A 16,474-nucleotide genomic window follows, 5' to 3' on the forward strand; every position below is an offset into this window, starting at 1 on the left:
TTTTTTTAATGCTACTCCCAAGTATTCAGCTTCTCCAGAAGTCTACTTTTTACAATTAAGGCTCCCAAGGCCACAGGACAGAGGTGACATTAGTTATTGATGTGTAAGGGTTAGATGCTTGCAAATTGAGTAATTACGTGGTGAAATAATAGAGTATGGCAAGTACTTTATATAGGGCACACTGATGAACTAAATGTTTAATTGCAACATGCCAATATTTAGGATAATTTTTCCTGTTCTTTGGATGAATAAAAGTAACTAAAACATAATGCTTTTTAGTTTCTTGCAAACCTTCATTATTCAATCATTAACCTCCTTTATCATATTATGTGCTCTGTTTTATAAATATGGTATTAACAGATGGGGCTAAATTTTGAAAAAAGGGTTTAAAAAAATCCCAATTTAGAATTCTAACTATCAATGCTGTCTTGGGAGAGCACAGATAAACAGATGTGATCTATGAATAAGTACCCTTAAACTGTTCCAAAAGTAGTTTAAAAAATTGCTACCAATCTAATCTTACTGACCTAGTAACAGCATATGGCAAATTTGGTAAACAAATTATATTTGGTAGATTAAACATCAGTAGTCATGGCCATTAATTTTGAGTATGTGATGTTTGGAATACTTGTTTCTTGTTATTAATCTGACAGCTGGAGACATGTTTATCACCTTTATCATCACATTTATTTCAGAAACTGAACCACACATAATGGGAATCTAGACAAACAATTAGTAAGTCTTTTATATTTGGTATCCCTGTCTCCAAAAAATCCATCTGTAAACTGAAAGAGGTTTTCTCTCTAATTTATAAAAAAGGACAACTTGTAAAGGATTTCTAACAAATGGGAAGGGTTCATGACAAAGATTACCTACTCCCTGTGTCAGATGTGTCTTAGTGGCTGACCTGCACAACAGCTGCATGCAGAGGAATGGTGAATACCTGCTGATGCTACCTCTATTCTAGGAATGCATATGCATTTACGATGGTAGGTATTTACTCATCATGAAAACAACCTCTGTGGTTGCCTGAAAAATGGAATCTGATAAATATCAGGGACACCACTGTCATATGTGAGCAAAAAAGTTTTTTACATAGTGTTAGAAAGAATAGGCATTTGTATTTCTTATTATATCTCTAATAGTGGTGAATATTTTCTTAAGATCTGTTAAGTGGTGACAGCTAAATACTGTTGAAGTTTAGGCACATAAATAATGGCAGAAATATTTCTTTTTCAGATGTATTTCTCAAATGATAACTAAATCTTTTTGAAAAATTTATTTTTCCAAAATGTATTTTATATATTAAAAAAACCTATGCTTGTTAAGTGTGGTAAGCCCCTGTGCTAATTTATGTTTATCTTCTTCATTTGTGTTTCAAATGTTTTGCAGCATGTTATTAAATATTATTAAAAATTGTTATGTTGTGGCTGCTCAAAATATCAACAAACATAAACAAATAGTTTGACAAAAATCTTCAGACTATACATAATACTTTCACATTCATCTCCTAATTTATTTAATGACTGTACTTTTACATTTAAGTGATAATATGCAAACATTTTTCTAACTTTAAAGGAATCCTGAAGAAATAATAATGACAGGATAGAAACTTAGGGCAAGCAAATTAAATGTTACTAAACATGTTAAATGGTAAGTATTCATTCACTAAATGACCCATATATTTTTTCATGCCAAAATCATAAATTATCAGGATACTATTATCATAATACTATATGCATATACCACATGGCATGATATATAGCATATATCAGGTTACATGATACTATATGCTATTACACACAATACTATATACTATATAGCACAGGTTGTACAATACTATTTACTATATTTTTATATTTCCTATTTATATATTTATACTGTCAATTGTATAATGAGAAACATATAGCTGTTTTATCTATTTCTAAGAAAAAAAGATAATCAGTAATTAGTTGAAAAACTTATACAATATGTTAGGCATTGCTGTAAAACTTCTTTTTGATAAAATTTTTTTTAAATACAAGATTTTAAAAGATTTACAAGATTTAAATTTAATTAAATAATACTTTAAGACAAAATATTTAAGTAGGCATCTGTAGTGTTTCAAAAAACCAAAAACATATTTTTAAATTGTCTGAAATTTTGTCAACTGTCAATAGTTTAAACATTTCTAAGTTTAAAATATTAAAACTTAGTCACTAGGAAAACAATATTAGAAAAATTTATGCCACACAGGACAGGTAGGTTTACATACAGATATAAATAGACACACGAGTCCTAATAACTAATTTAAACTTAAAAACTTTAAGTTCATTATCAGTGTTTCTCATAAAAGACTAAAATAGTAAAATGATTTTTATATTATATAACAGTAAGTTTAAGATTAAAAAATGTGCTTTATGCCATGCACATATATCATCTTTTTCTGATAAAAATGATTTAAAAAATTCCCTGGATTAGGTAATTCTTTCTTTATACCTATTTTAATTTTAATGATCTCATAAAGTTTTAAAATTAAGTAAGAGTAATGTTTAACCCATAGATGTAATAAATATGCATAGCTACTAGGATAATCTATATTATAATACTGAATAGGAGCATCATAAATTACTCAAACATATACAAATGTAAATAAAATGATAAACTTTAATTAAAAAAATGGAATGGCATGAACATGACTGAGATGAACAGAAACATCTTTAATGACACTCCCTATGTTCATTAAGAATGGCCCATCCATGAATGCATGTATACCCACCCTTCAGTTTGTGAGACAGAGATGAGAGAGCAGAGGCAGGCCCAGCTACACCATAATTTTTGTAAATGCGCTCACGAGAAGCAAAGTTGCGAGATGGAGATTCTACAGTGGAAAACATTGGCAAAGAAGCAGCACAGATTCAATGGAAAAAAAATTTAGCAGAGAACACAAGCAAAAACAAAGCATTTCAAATGGTATGCAAGTATAAACTGTTATTTTAAATAGTTTATATTCTGCTATATTTTTCAACAAGTTTACATTTCTCTAAAACTGAAAACAAAGGTCGAATTAATTAATTTAGATTAATATGTGTTAATGTCCAAATTTGTTAACTTAAAACTTAGTAAGGCTCATATCTCTGATAAATCAAAATTGAGCATTTCATTTTAGACTTACATTTCTTTGGCTCGGTTTTCTTTAATTTGGTGCTCATTTAAATAAAGATTTACAAGTTTTTTTTTAATAGTGGAAGATAAAGAAATGTTACTTATATTACTTATGGCTTAACCTATTGCCACCTGGTTTCCTGAATGAACCGATTACTATAATTTTCCAGCATGTATCTCAGAATGGACCCAGGGTGACACTGTGTTTGGCTACTTTTCTGGGTCCATCTTCAGTGAAAACGTTAGTACTAACCCCAGTATTTAGTGTTTGTTTTGTAGATCCTACTTCTGATATCAAATCTCATTTACACAACGTGTCACAACACAAAGCAAAGAAAATTTATAAGTCACTGAAAAAATGTTAGGAACATCAATGATTTACTATGCAGGAAATGAAGTACTTAATTTGTCTTTTTTTGAAGAATTAACAGAACCTTTAAAGTGTCGTCTTTTAAAAGCAGTAAGCTAAAAAACATCTCTATCTGAATTTAAAAAAACTCATTGTATTTAAAGTTTTTAACTTATAGCAATTAAAACAAAATTAATTGGTTGTGCTGAAATAAATTCAGGTAGTAAGGAGATAGTTGTCTTAGTATTATTGAAATAAACTAGACACAACACACACTTTTCTTAAAATAAAAAAAGTGCTGTTTTAGGCTGATTCATTATTATGGTCAAGATTAATGATGAATGACCCATAAATTAAGAATTCATTCAATGTAAAGTATGAGTATATATTACGTGTTAGATACTGTTCTATGCATTGCAGACACAGTGGCGAACAGGAACAAAGTCCCTGCTCTCACAGAGTTTATATTTAGGAGAAAGGAGAGAGGGAATGAACAAATAAGTATACATCACATCAGGTGCTGAGAAACTTGGGAGTCATACGCCTACAGATGCGTCATTCTCCATGACTGCAGAACACCACTTTGGGAGTGACGCCTAGAAGAGGCCAAAGCCCTAGGACACTTCTAGATGAGGATGTAGAAAGGAGACTAGAATTGAGCAGTCAATAAGGCAGGAAATATCCGGCAGGCAAATGAATGTTTCTAGGAAGAAAGACCAACTCTGCTGACAGATTAAGTAAAATTGACATCTTAGAATCAACAACTGAATTTGGCAACACAAAGGCACAGATTGACTACAGCAGTTTCCGAGGATAGGGACTAAAGCTGGAATGCAGTGAGCTCAAGAGACAACAGGAGGAGTAGACAGCAACATACATGGCATAAAACCATGTTAATCTAAGTTTTAAAAAGTTAAATTTTTAATATTTTTGTACATCCTTCATTTTGAACAAATCTATAAACCTCAAAAGATGTGTCAGGTGCTGCAAAAGGAGCTCTTATGCTATTTAAATGTCATATAATAAGGAGTTTGCAGCTATTGTTAAAATATCAGTTAGGAGGGTGATACAATTCTTCAAGACACGAACTAGAATGGTGGCAGCCTCTGAATGGAAGAGTTAATTCAGGGGGAATTCAACCTGCCAATATAGGAAGGAATACAATCTCCTGTCCTGGCTGCTAAAAATCTGTGAAGACTCCACATAGCAGGAAGACACAGGAATAGGAAATCAGAAGAATACCATCTTAATTGGAAGCACACATAAAACAGAAATGTGAAAAACTATGAGGAAACTTATAAGATGTTAGAGGTTTAAGGACAAACTCCTATAAAAAAGTTTGAAGGCAAAATGGCCTTCAAGTCTGTTCAATGTATTACAAAGGCTAGAGAGACTGGATTCCTAGGTATGATTCAGAGTGAAAAAAAGAAATATTTTTAAAAACGAAAGTCTAAAAAAGGTTAAGTGACTAAAGAAATTAAGCTGTTGCTGAAAACAACACGTTCTACACATTAAATTTTTACAAAATCTGGTCAAGTTTAAACATACTTTCATAAAGTTATAGTTAATTTTTATAATGATTTATACTTTTTAATTTAAAAAAGGGAAGCAATCTATGAGATACATTGATATCTATACACAAAAGAAAAAAGTTGATAGATGTTTTAAAAATCAATTGACAGAAATAATAATGCTTTTACAAAATCCTGTTAATACAGATAAGACAACCAGTTATTATATTCATCTCCACAAAATTTTGATTCTTTTTTGGGTATCACTAAGTTAAAGATAATAATATTAAAAACAATTTTAAAGAATCAGGATTTTTCTCCAGTGCTCATCCTGAAGTTAATGCTGTATGTTTACTATAGCTTGCCCTCATAAACAACATGGTTCTTTATGGGCCATTTTGTTTTCTTTGTTTTGGATCCCAAGTATTAAATTCCCTGAGTCATATCATTTCCTAGTCATAGAAACTTTGAGTTCATTTTAAATTGTACTTTTTAAGTCTTCTCTAAGTACTGATGATAATAATAAAACCGTGTAACTTTTCTTTCTAATAAGGAACGCATTCTCATTTCAGTTTAACAAAAAGATAAATGGTGGTTTTGCTGTATCAGGACCCTGACCTTATCGGTGGAACCATAAACTAGAAGAATCAAGGCACCTGTCAACACCTGGTGGCAGTACACAAATCTGGAAGTTTTGGGATTTTAAAAGTAGCATATATTATTTTTGAGTGTTGAGTCAACCACTAAGCAATGATTGGAAATGTTAAATTTCATGAGTAAAAATCAATAATACATGATTTTTTAAAAGAATAATTTTTAGCATTAAATTCAGTTTGGTGTTCAATTTGTTGATTTCTTACTATGTTCTATAATCAAGCTGTGACATTCAATAACAATTTGCTAAATTATTGGCAGGCAATGTTCAAAGAATTATAAACAGGCTATTCAGAAGGACAATATACTGGAAATACATTATATTCAGGAGGCTAGGTGTCTAATCACAATGCATATATCACTGTCACCAATACTCAGAGCAGGTGAGATAATACAGATAAAAAAATTTTTTTCAAAGACATTCCACTGGGATGTTACAAACAACAACAGGCAAAAAGAATCTTTGGCATGTAATTGTGCTTCTCATGTTGTTTAGTTCTCAATCTTGAGGAGGTAGTGGAGCAGTCAGAAATTTTATAGTCTTAGTAAAACTACTAGATACAATCTTTTTTTCTCTTTAAGTTCCTTTTTTTTTCTTTCCAATTATTTTCTTTCCAACTTTTATTTTAGGTTCAAGGGGGACATGTGTAGGTTTGTTACATGGGTAAACTGTGTGTCATGGGGGTTTGGTGTAAACATAATTTTGTTGCCCAGGTAATCAAGCATTACCTGACAGGTAGTTTTTCAATCCTCATCATCCTCCAACCTTAGATGCAATCTTAACTAAGATATTGGAAAGAGCTTGAGGAGGTTTTATAAATAAAGTCTTATGACGATGGTCAAATAGCACTGTATTCTGTTCATGCTATACATACCTACGTTTATGTATTTATATATATTTCTTTAGATATAAGAAAATCTAATTCTATAGATCTGTCACAAACAATAAGATTTTAGGCCGGGCACGGTGGTTCACACTTGTAATCCCAGCACTTTGGGAGGCCGAGGCGGGTGGATCACGAGGTCAGGAGATCGAGACCACGGTGAAACCCCGTCTCTATTAAAAATACAAAAAATTAGCCGGGCGTGGTGGTGGGCGACTGTAGTCCCAGCTACTCGGAGAGGCTGAGGCAGGAGAATGGCGTGACCCCGGGAGGCAGAGCTTGCAGTGAGCCGAGATCGCACCACTGCACTCCAGCCTGGGTGCCTGGGTGACAGAGTGAGACTCTGTCTCAAGAAAAAAAAAAAAAAAAGATTTTGCCACATTTATGGTAGAATGATGGGAACAGTGCTGCTGACTTTCCTCAACTTAAGTCCTAGTCATTGTGCATTTCTATTTTTCTCTGAACAGAACTTCAGATATTTTTGACAGCAATAGGCTCCTACAAGAAACAGTAAATAGGTCTAACTTTATAGTTGAGGATATTTGAGAAATTAATTTTTAAATTATTTAAAACATATTAGAAACTAGTTTATTGGTTCTTATAGACAATATATAAATTATGCCTTCAACTTGGCCAAAAGATGTGATTAATCAAACAATATGCAGATTTAAAAACAGGCATAATTAAGTGTGATTATTATTCCCACTTCTATTAATGCTTCATAGGATTTTTCAGAAAGTGACAGGACTAGGCACAGTGGCTCAAGTCTGTTATCCCAGCACTTTGGTAGGCCAAGGCAATCAAATTACTTGAGCCCAGGAGTTTGAGACCAGCTTAGGCAACATGGTGAAACCCCATCTCCACAAAAAAATACAAAAATTAGGCAGGTGTGGGGACACTTGTCTCCAGTCCTTGCTACTCGGGAGGCTGAGGTGGGAGGATCACTAGAGCTTGGGAGGCGGAGGTTGCGGTGAGCCTAGATTGCACCACTGCACTCCAGTGTGGGCGACAGAGTGAAATTGTCTCAAAATAAATAAATAAATAAAAGTAAAAAAATAAAATAAAGTAACAGTGATGATTTGCATATACTCTTAGCTATGGCAGCCATTCTTGACTGACAGCTTTAGATGCAGTATCACTGCATAATACATCTAATATTCTTCTTTGTAGTAAACGTATCAGGAGGAATATGGAATTATGTGAATGGTAAAGGAACTTAGGATGTGGAACAGAAACTAAGATTTATTTACATAAATGTTGGTATACTAAAAGAATTAGACTAAAGATTTATTTATATAAATGTTAGTATTTATGTAAGATTTATTTACATAAATGTTAGTATACTAAAAGAATTATGCTAACAGAATGAAAGAACAACATTTTAAACTTAAGGATAAAACAGAAACAAGCTTTTTCCTAGACTATGACATTAATCCACATGATCTCAATGTGGAAAGAAGATGGGATACATAAAGTGGATTCCCCCCAAAATACACTGTTTCTCTAAATGACATCTACACATAATTGAACTTGAAGAAAACATACTCATAGCATATTATTGAATATATTCTAAATCTCTAGTAAATATGGTTAAGGAAAATAACACTTAGGAAAAGCGTATCATTTCAGGGTTTGTGATGGCTGAGACAAAAATTCTGAGCATAATTTGATGGGTATACATCTTAGGCCTTAGAAAGAATAACTTCAAAATATAAGAAGAGACAGGTATTGCTTCCCGAGCATTAACTTGAGACACAAGAAGGTTGGATATGCTTTTAAAAGTAAAAATCTTACTTCCCACAAATTGCTTATTAGTTGCAAGGGAAAAATATTAATTACACATAAGAGAAATCAGACATTTTGATAAAGTGATTAGCATTAACCATAACCCTTTTCTGCCTCCAGAAGTGACATCCTGAGAAAGAGACAATGCTTACGTAGCACAAAGACAGCTAAAACCTAAACCAAAAACAGAAGTGCTTTTAGGATAAGATACTTTTTTTTTTTTTTTTTTTGAGATGGAGTCTTGCGCTGTTGCCCAGGCTAAAGTGCAGTGGCATGATCTTGGCTCACTGCAAGCTCTGCCTCCCAGGTTCACACCATTCTCCTGCCTCAGCTTCCCGAGTAGCTGGGACTACAGGTGCCTGCCACCACAGCCGGCTAATTTTTTGTATTCTTAGTAGAGATGCGGTTTCACCGTGTTAGCCAGGATGGTCTCGATCTCCTGACCTCATGATCCACCGGCCTCATCCTCCCAAAGTGCTGGGATTACAGGCATGAGCCACCGCGCCCAGCCAGGATAAGATACTTTTAAGGTACTATTTGGAGAAAGAAGGAGAAAGCAGGTGCCAGCAACTCACTGCCTCAAAATGGGAATACGTGTTAATTAGGGAAAGTAGGGAAACTGTTCCATTGTTTCCTTTATTCTTATGTGGCAGGTAGAGGATGGTTTCCTTAGTTCGCTAACACAATGGTCTCCTAACTTTTTGGGAACGGGGACTGGTTTCTTGGGAGACAATTTTTCCATGAACGATGGGGGGTTGGGGAAATAGTCTCAAGATGAAACTGTTCCACCTCAGATCATCAGGCATTAGATTCTCATGAGGAGCTTGCACCCTAGATCCCTTGCATGCACAGTTCATACTAGGGTTTGCACTCCTATGAGAATCTAATGCCGCACTGATCTGACAGGAAGTAGAGCTCAGGCAGTAATGCTCTCCTCCTGCTATACATTTGGTTCCTAACAGGCCATGGACCAGTATTGGTCTGCGGCCTGGGGGGTTGGAGATCCCCGCTCTAACAAACACTGACAAATACAGACAATCAGAACAGCCTTGTGATATTGTTAATTACTGGCCTGGCAAAAGTTCATCAGGGATGTTGTTGAGGGGTTTAAAGTATAAAATAGCAAGCCTGGACTAAATGACCTGTCTTTTTCACTTCTTGCAGTCTATGTAAGATAACTGAGATGCAGTTGGAAAAAACCACTGGAATGAGTTAGCAGACTTGTTGCGGGAAGTCAGGGACCCCGAACGGAGGGACTGGCTGGAACCGTGGCAGAGGAACATAAATTGTGAAGATTTCATGGACATTTATCAATTCCCAAAATTAATACTTTTATAATTTCTTATGCCTGTCTTTACTGCAGTCTCTGAACATAAATTGTGAAGATTTCATGGACATTTATCAGTTCCCAAATAATACTCTTACAGTTTCTTATGCCTGTCTTTACTTTAATCTCTTAATCCTGTTATCTTCGTAAGCTGAGAATGTACGTCACCTCAGGACCACTATTGTACAAATTGATTGTAAAACATGTGTGTTTGAACAATATGAAATCAGTGCACCTTGAAAATGAACAGAACAACAGCGATTTTCAAGGAACAAGGGAAGACAACCATAAGGTCTGACTGCCTGCGGGGTTGGGCAGAATACAGCCATATTTTTCTTCTTGCAGAGAGCCTATAAACAGATGTGCAAGTAGGAGAGATATCGCTAAATTCTTCTCCTAGCAAGGAATATTAAATATTAAGAACCTAAGAAAAGAATTGCATTCCTGGGGGGAGGTCTATAAACGGCTGCTATGGAAGTGTCTGTTTTATGCGGTTGAGATAAGGACTGAAATATGCCCTGGTCTCTTGCAGTACCCTCAGGCTCACAAGGCAGGGAAAAAACCCCACCCTGGTGAAATTGAGGTCAGATTGGTTCTCTGCTCTTGAACTCTGTTCTCTGTTAAGATGTTTATCAAGACAATACGTGCACAGCCAAACACAGACCCTCATCAGTAATTTTAATTTTGCCCTCTGCTTTGTGATCTTTGCTTTGCCCTTTGCCTTGTGATCTTTTTGCTCTTTGAGGCATGTGATCTTTGTGACCTACTCCCTGTTCTTGCATCCCCTCCCCTTTTGATAAAAACCTGCTTAATAAAAACCTGCTGGTTTTGTGGCTCAGAGGAATCATGGTCCTACCGATATGTGATGTCACCGCCAGAGGCCCAGCTGTAAAATTCCTCTTTGTACTCTTTCTCTTTATTTCTCAGACTGGCCAACACTTAGGGAAAACAGAAAGAACCTACATTGAAATATTGGGGGCAAGTTCCCCCAGTACAGACTCTCAAGTCCTAGATTTGCCAGCTATGACTTTGGGCAAGTCAGCAAGAATTCTCTCATCTCAAAATGAGAGCTGGATAACTTCTTAGGCCCCTAGAACACTTGAAATTATGCCATCATAAGACATAACGGCTGCTGCTGATGCACATTTCTTAAATAAACCAAAGGAGGAAAGATGATCTGATGATAAGGATGAGAAGTCTGATTATAAAAAATGAACATTTTGTTTTGTTCAGCTTAAGTAATGAGATATACTACAGGTACAGAAGTTTGAGAGAATAACAAAGTGGGAGATATAGCAGACCTAATCCTTTCTAAATTGAATGCAAAATCATGAGAATGCTTTAATAATATTTTTAATAAAATGTAATATATGAATAATTTTATATTTTCAACTTGTCAGTCAACAATGCCATCTTTAATTATGAGAATGCTAAATATGTTTCTCAATTTCAAGTTATATTATAGCCAATTGGAGCTAAGTCATCCAACTGAACTCATTTTTTCTTCAAAGGTGGTTTTGTGTTTTATTCTTGGTACTAGGTAAGATATTATCTTTCAAAACAGAGCATAAAAGTGGATGTCATTTGAGACTGGCTCCTAACTTTAATCAGCATGTCACTTCCTTTTTTTTTTTAAGAGGCAGGGTCTTGCTCTGTTTGCCCAGGCTGGACTCTAGCTCACTGCAGCTCACTCAATAAATACTTTGTGATTCATTGGATCTCTGTAATGTAGCTCATGTTATCCTTACCGCTGGAATGCTCCATTAACCTCCTTCCTCATCTCCACTCCTCCTTGCCTGATAAATTCTCACAAGTCCTTCAACACTCTGAGTAGGACCTGCCTCTTTTTTGAATGTTTCTCTAACCTCTCCTAGCTGAGCCAGAAGCTTTCTCTCCTATGTTTCCATTGCACCCTGTGACTACTGCTCCTGTTGCACTTAAAATACGCCATCATTTTTTCTTTAACTATGTTATATCTCTTAAAATATTCTAGAAGCCTTCAAGATCAGTGATCATGGTTTTTTTTTTTTTAACTTTGCTCATCACCATAACCTAGCACAGAGTAGATACTTAACAAAAGCAGGTGAATAAATGGAAGAATGAGTAAGTCATCTAAAGAAAGATGGTAATGAAGGGTGAAATAAACACAGTAGCAAATAAAGAGATGGGGGAAGAGGGAGAGATAAAAGGTCAAATCAAGCCAGGAGAAAGCAAGCAAATGCACTGGGAGAAAATGTCTTGTAAGCAACATCAGCATTCTTTGTGGTCTGAATTCCTAGGATGAAGTAAAGGGTGGATGAATAAATCACTGATGAACCAGCAAAACAAAATACCTGGGTCAAAGCTTTTATGTCACTGATAAGATGGCTCAGCTCAGTGAAGATAAATTCAAGCCCATGCCGAAAAGGATTAATATTTGTAGGGATGCTGGAGATGTTAGCCTCAAAACTAAAATAAATATGTTGGTTGTTGTGACAGATGTTATAGAGTCAAGTGGAAAAGTTTTACTAAACTTCAATATTTGAACCAATGCTGACTCTAATTTTCTAAAACAGGGATTAAATCCCACAGGTCCTCATTCCTAAATCAAGTGCTTCATCCACATACCTTCAAAGCAGGCAAACAACAAACTGACAAATACAGCGCTGAGATTATAATCCGGGGTAGAAATGACTCAGTCTAAGCCTTACAAACAAACCTGGCTTTTATGCTAACATTCACACTAACATCTGAATGTAGTCTAAATACATTAAGAATCTTAAAACAAGTAACCAAATTACATTGCAAAAATAGACCCAAAAGGAACTAGGAAAGCTCATTTGTCCCTTTCTAAATTCCTTCCTGCACCTCATTCCACACCGAGAATAGACAGCTCTCTTTTAGAGAGGGACTTTTTCTCTATTTTCCTCAAAGCATGAGAGGTATGAAGTATTTGCATCAAAAGGCAATAATAATATCAAAAGATAACATTTATTGGGAATCCCATTTTATAATGAGGTAATTCAGGTCTGAACAAAAATTCAGACCTGTCAGATAACTTAGAGAGCTAGTAAGTAGCCGGAAGGGAAATCTGAACTGAAAGTCTTTCCACGACTATGTTCCTACAAGCGAAGTAAACATAGTACTTTAGTGTGTTTGTATTCTCAAATGTAAATAAACAGTCATGCAGATATCCAAATGAATTCTGGGGTCACATTTAACTTTTTTTTTTCTCCCACATAAGAACGTGACTTATAATAGGAAAACTCTTGTTGCAAGGTAACCTAGAGCTATGATATCTGTGCTTGAAAGTACTGTCTTTTGACATATATTGTATACTTCATGTTTAAAATCGCTGGGAGATGTGTACTATGTATCCATCAAAATTAAAAATAAAACATTACAAAATAAAAAAAATTATTAAAAAGTTTCTGGGAGAAAAGCAAATTGTCTTCAGTTTTATTTACCATTTTTCTACCACAAATAAATAAATAAAAGTTGAAAAATGAACTATTCAGCCTCTGGAGCAGTAGGTAGAAAGTGATAAAATGCTATGTTAAACGAAGCCATTTGCAATATAGTTTTTCAGTTGGACAATCTTGCTTAGAATTCAATCGGTATAAACCCACAATTATCATACATCATACTGTCACAGTATAGTTGGCTTTAATTACTAAGAGAAAGAAATAAATTCTCTTCTTTGAAGATGTTCTCTGAGTAAACAATTGAATATCATAATAGAAAACACAAGATCTTAAATTGATGAAATGGTAATCTTAAATACCTATAGTCAATAAACACTCCTTGAATGCCTGTGATGTGTAAGACACTGTCAGAAGGTACAGGACATAAAATGAAGCTTTCAAGAGAAATGGGGATAATGAAAATAAGGAATATAATATTCTTAAAGAAAGCAGACACAGATACCATTCTCCACTTTGGTCCACTAAAATTTTATTGCCAAATTGCTTACCAATTCTAAAAACTACATAGCTAGTTTTTAAATTAAAAAGTAAATTATAGAACAGTAAAGAAAAATTCTATATACATACTTTTCTTTTTCATGTCTCTGTGTGCACACACTAAGACAAGGGAAATTTGTTAACTTTTATTTCTGTAACATTCTACTTCACTAGAATAACACTTGAAATAATTTCTATGTATATAAAATCAAATAATTTTGCTAATTTAAAAATTACCAAATATTCTATTTTATGGAATAAAATGTTACCTGATTCTAAAGAAAAGGTATCAAATTAACTTAATGTGCCAGATTATTTTCAAATTTCCAAAGATAGGTGAAAAAACTATGATTCAGAAAAAAACCCCAAAGAACTACAGATAATAATGCTCATAGAAATGCTAGATGAAGTTAAACCATGCACCAGTTGATGTGTGTCTTTGTAGAATTTTTCTAGTTAACCAGGATCTTGAGTTATGATATTTAGGAAACCTTTTTTTCATTCAAACTACTGTTACATTAAAAAAAATCAAACTATAAAAAGAAAAATAATCAATCTGAACAAAGCTAATACTCTAGATGCCAGACCTAGTTTAAATATAAATTAAAATATATATATATATTAAAGTAGATTTTGCATTATTTACCGAGGTAAGGCTGAATATTTAAAACAGCCTTTGTAGTCAACAGAACTGACCTCAAGTTCTGGCTCTACCATTTTACTATGCATGTTTCTGGGGCAAATCATTTATCCTCTCTAAGCCTCTGTTTCCTTCTCTGTGAAACAGACGTAAGAGACAGTATCTCAAATGAGGCTGTATCAAAGTGCTTAAGTACAGTGTTTACTACATAGTGGCGACTATCAGTATAAACAAAATTGAGTAAATATGGTCTTCTACATAATGACTTATTTAGTATCATAAAGGTATAAAACAAAAATGATTCTCATTTTACTAAATAGCATAGGGAAGTTCACTAAGAACAAGCCATCGTCTAAAGCGTAGGTGATATGCTAGTGGGATGCCTGGCAGTGAGGTTCAGGGAAGAATATCTTGCTTGAGTCATCTTAACAAATGTTGGCACTCTGCCACATTTATCTTTCCTAACACGATGTAAAACATACAATTCTGAATTATTTAAAAAAATTAAAACTATTTTCAGATTCCATACTTTTTTTGGTGATGCTAAAGATTAAGACTTCCATTTTCTGGAATCTGGAAGTCAAAATTTAGAGACGTCCTTTTGTGAATAAGAAGTTTAAAACAAGACCTAAGTAATTTCCATTGTTGGACTATAGGCAAGTAATGATTCAGAAAATTGCTAATTGAAACATAGCTAAGCCATGATTTCAAATTTGCTTCAAGATAGTGGTAAATAAAGTGGTGGTACTGATAACACATATGCATAAAATTACATTGACACAATGTCACCTAGAAACTGTTATTCCCTGGAAGAGACAAATCAACTTTTATTACTGTTTATTGTTTTGAAATATTTTATTAAATTTGGTAAAATTAAAATCATAATTATGCTTGTTTTTGTAAAGACTTGCAATGATTCTTTAGATAGAACAAAAAGGTTCTCCTTTCTCCTTAGTTCTTTTGTCTACTACTGCTATGACATAGGTAATTTTTCATCTAAAATTGAATTTGAATATGAATGAATTTAAATTTTCTAGTATAAATTTTCTACCTGACTGATCCTGATATTTTTCCTTTGTTTTCCCCTTTGTCCTTACCTTTAAAACTTCTTGAAACCTGGGTAATACTTCTAAATGTAAAAAGTCTGATGCAACACAAAATTAATAAACTAACTCCTCACTTCTTTTTCATTCTTCTAAAATAATATTTATCATAGAAGGAAAAAACTATTTCGCACATGTGACACTATTTTGTTTCTTTGAAATTCTTCTCTTAACAGACATTCAAATTAATATTAGACATGAAGAAGATGATAAGCTAGAAATTGATAGTACTTATATTTCCAAACTAATTAATTTCACTAATTAAACTTTCCTCATGGACAGTGGAAACCCAGAAAAGTTTATACTCTTGTGTACCCTTTACCTAAGGTGGATAAAGTAATGAATAATATTATTTGCTAGCTACATACTAACCTAGTTCTTAATAAAAACTAAACCAGCTAGCACTCTTTTACATGACCCTAATAACAGTTATTAAAGTATTTTTGTAAACAAATAACTTAGACCTAAGTGTGAATGCACTTTACCAAAGCAAAGAGATTGTGCATTTGAATCTGAACAACGGTATACAAGCTAAAACTTTCATAAACTAGCTCATTCAATTAATGTGTTTATATATTGTATAGTCAACATGAGAACTGAATGCCAAGAAGAGCACACTGTTGTCATACCGGACAGAGCTTTGAAAAGTTTATGTGGAAGGTTCAGGAGGTTATTAAGAAAAAAGAACACTCAGTTAAGTATAATTTTTTTGGGTATCTTTTCCAAACCAATGTGAATTACTATCATGAATGAAGGACTAGAGCAATCCTAAAAGACAGAACTAGAATCAAATGATCAATTTAACATATTAGGAACAACAACAAAAAAATAAAAATAAAGGCAAGAAACAACAATTTGAGAAAACCGGGAAACCTAAATTGTCATACATTTCATAGATACCAAATTCACTTAGAAAAAACAAACAAACCTGTCCAAACAAGTACAGTCTCTCTTCTACCCACTAATAGAGTGAAATGGCTTTATCCTTTTGGGACATCTTGAAGTAAGAAAAATCCACTGAAAGTTGTCCCTATATGTGATGCTTACCATAGTCATGCATATGAACTTTAAATCAACTTTAAACGTCTTAGCTGCAGAATGTCTTAGCTCAGAATAGCTTAGATATTTCAAAAATG

General features: G+C 33.8%; 1 protein-coding gene across 12 annotated transcripts in view; it reads right to left on the reverse strand.

Annotated features, from left to right (window-relative positions):
* MYCBP2 (MYC binding protein 2) overlaps positions 1 to 16,474 on the reverse strand; it is a 275,606-nt gene that overhangs the window by 56,637 nt on the left and 202,495 nt on the right. The window lies entirely within an intron of this gene.

The sequence above is a fragment of the Nomascus leucogenys genome, chromosome 5 (assembly GCF_006542625.1).
Source record: "Nomascus leucogenys isolate Asia chromosome 5, Asia_NLE_v1, whole genome shotgun sequence".
NCBI classification, from domain to species: domain Eukaryota; kingdom Metazoa; phylum Chordata; class Mammalia; order Primates; family Hylobatidae; genus Nomascus; species Nomascus leucogenys.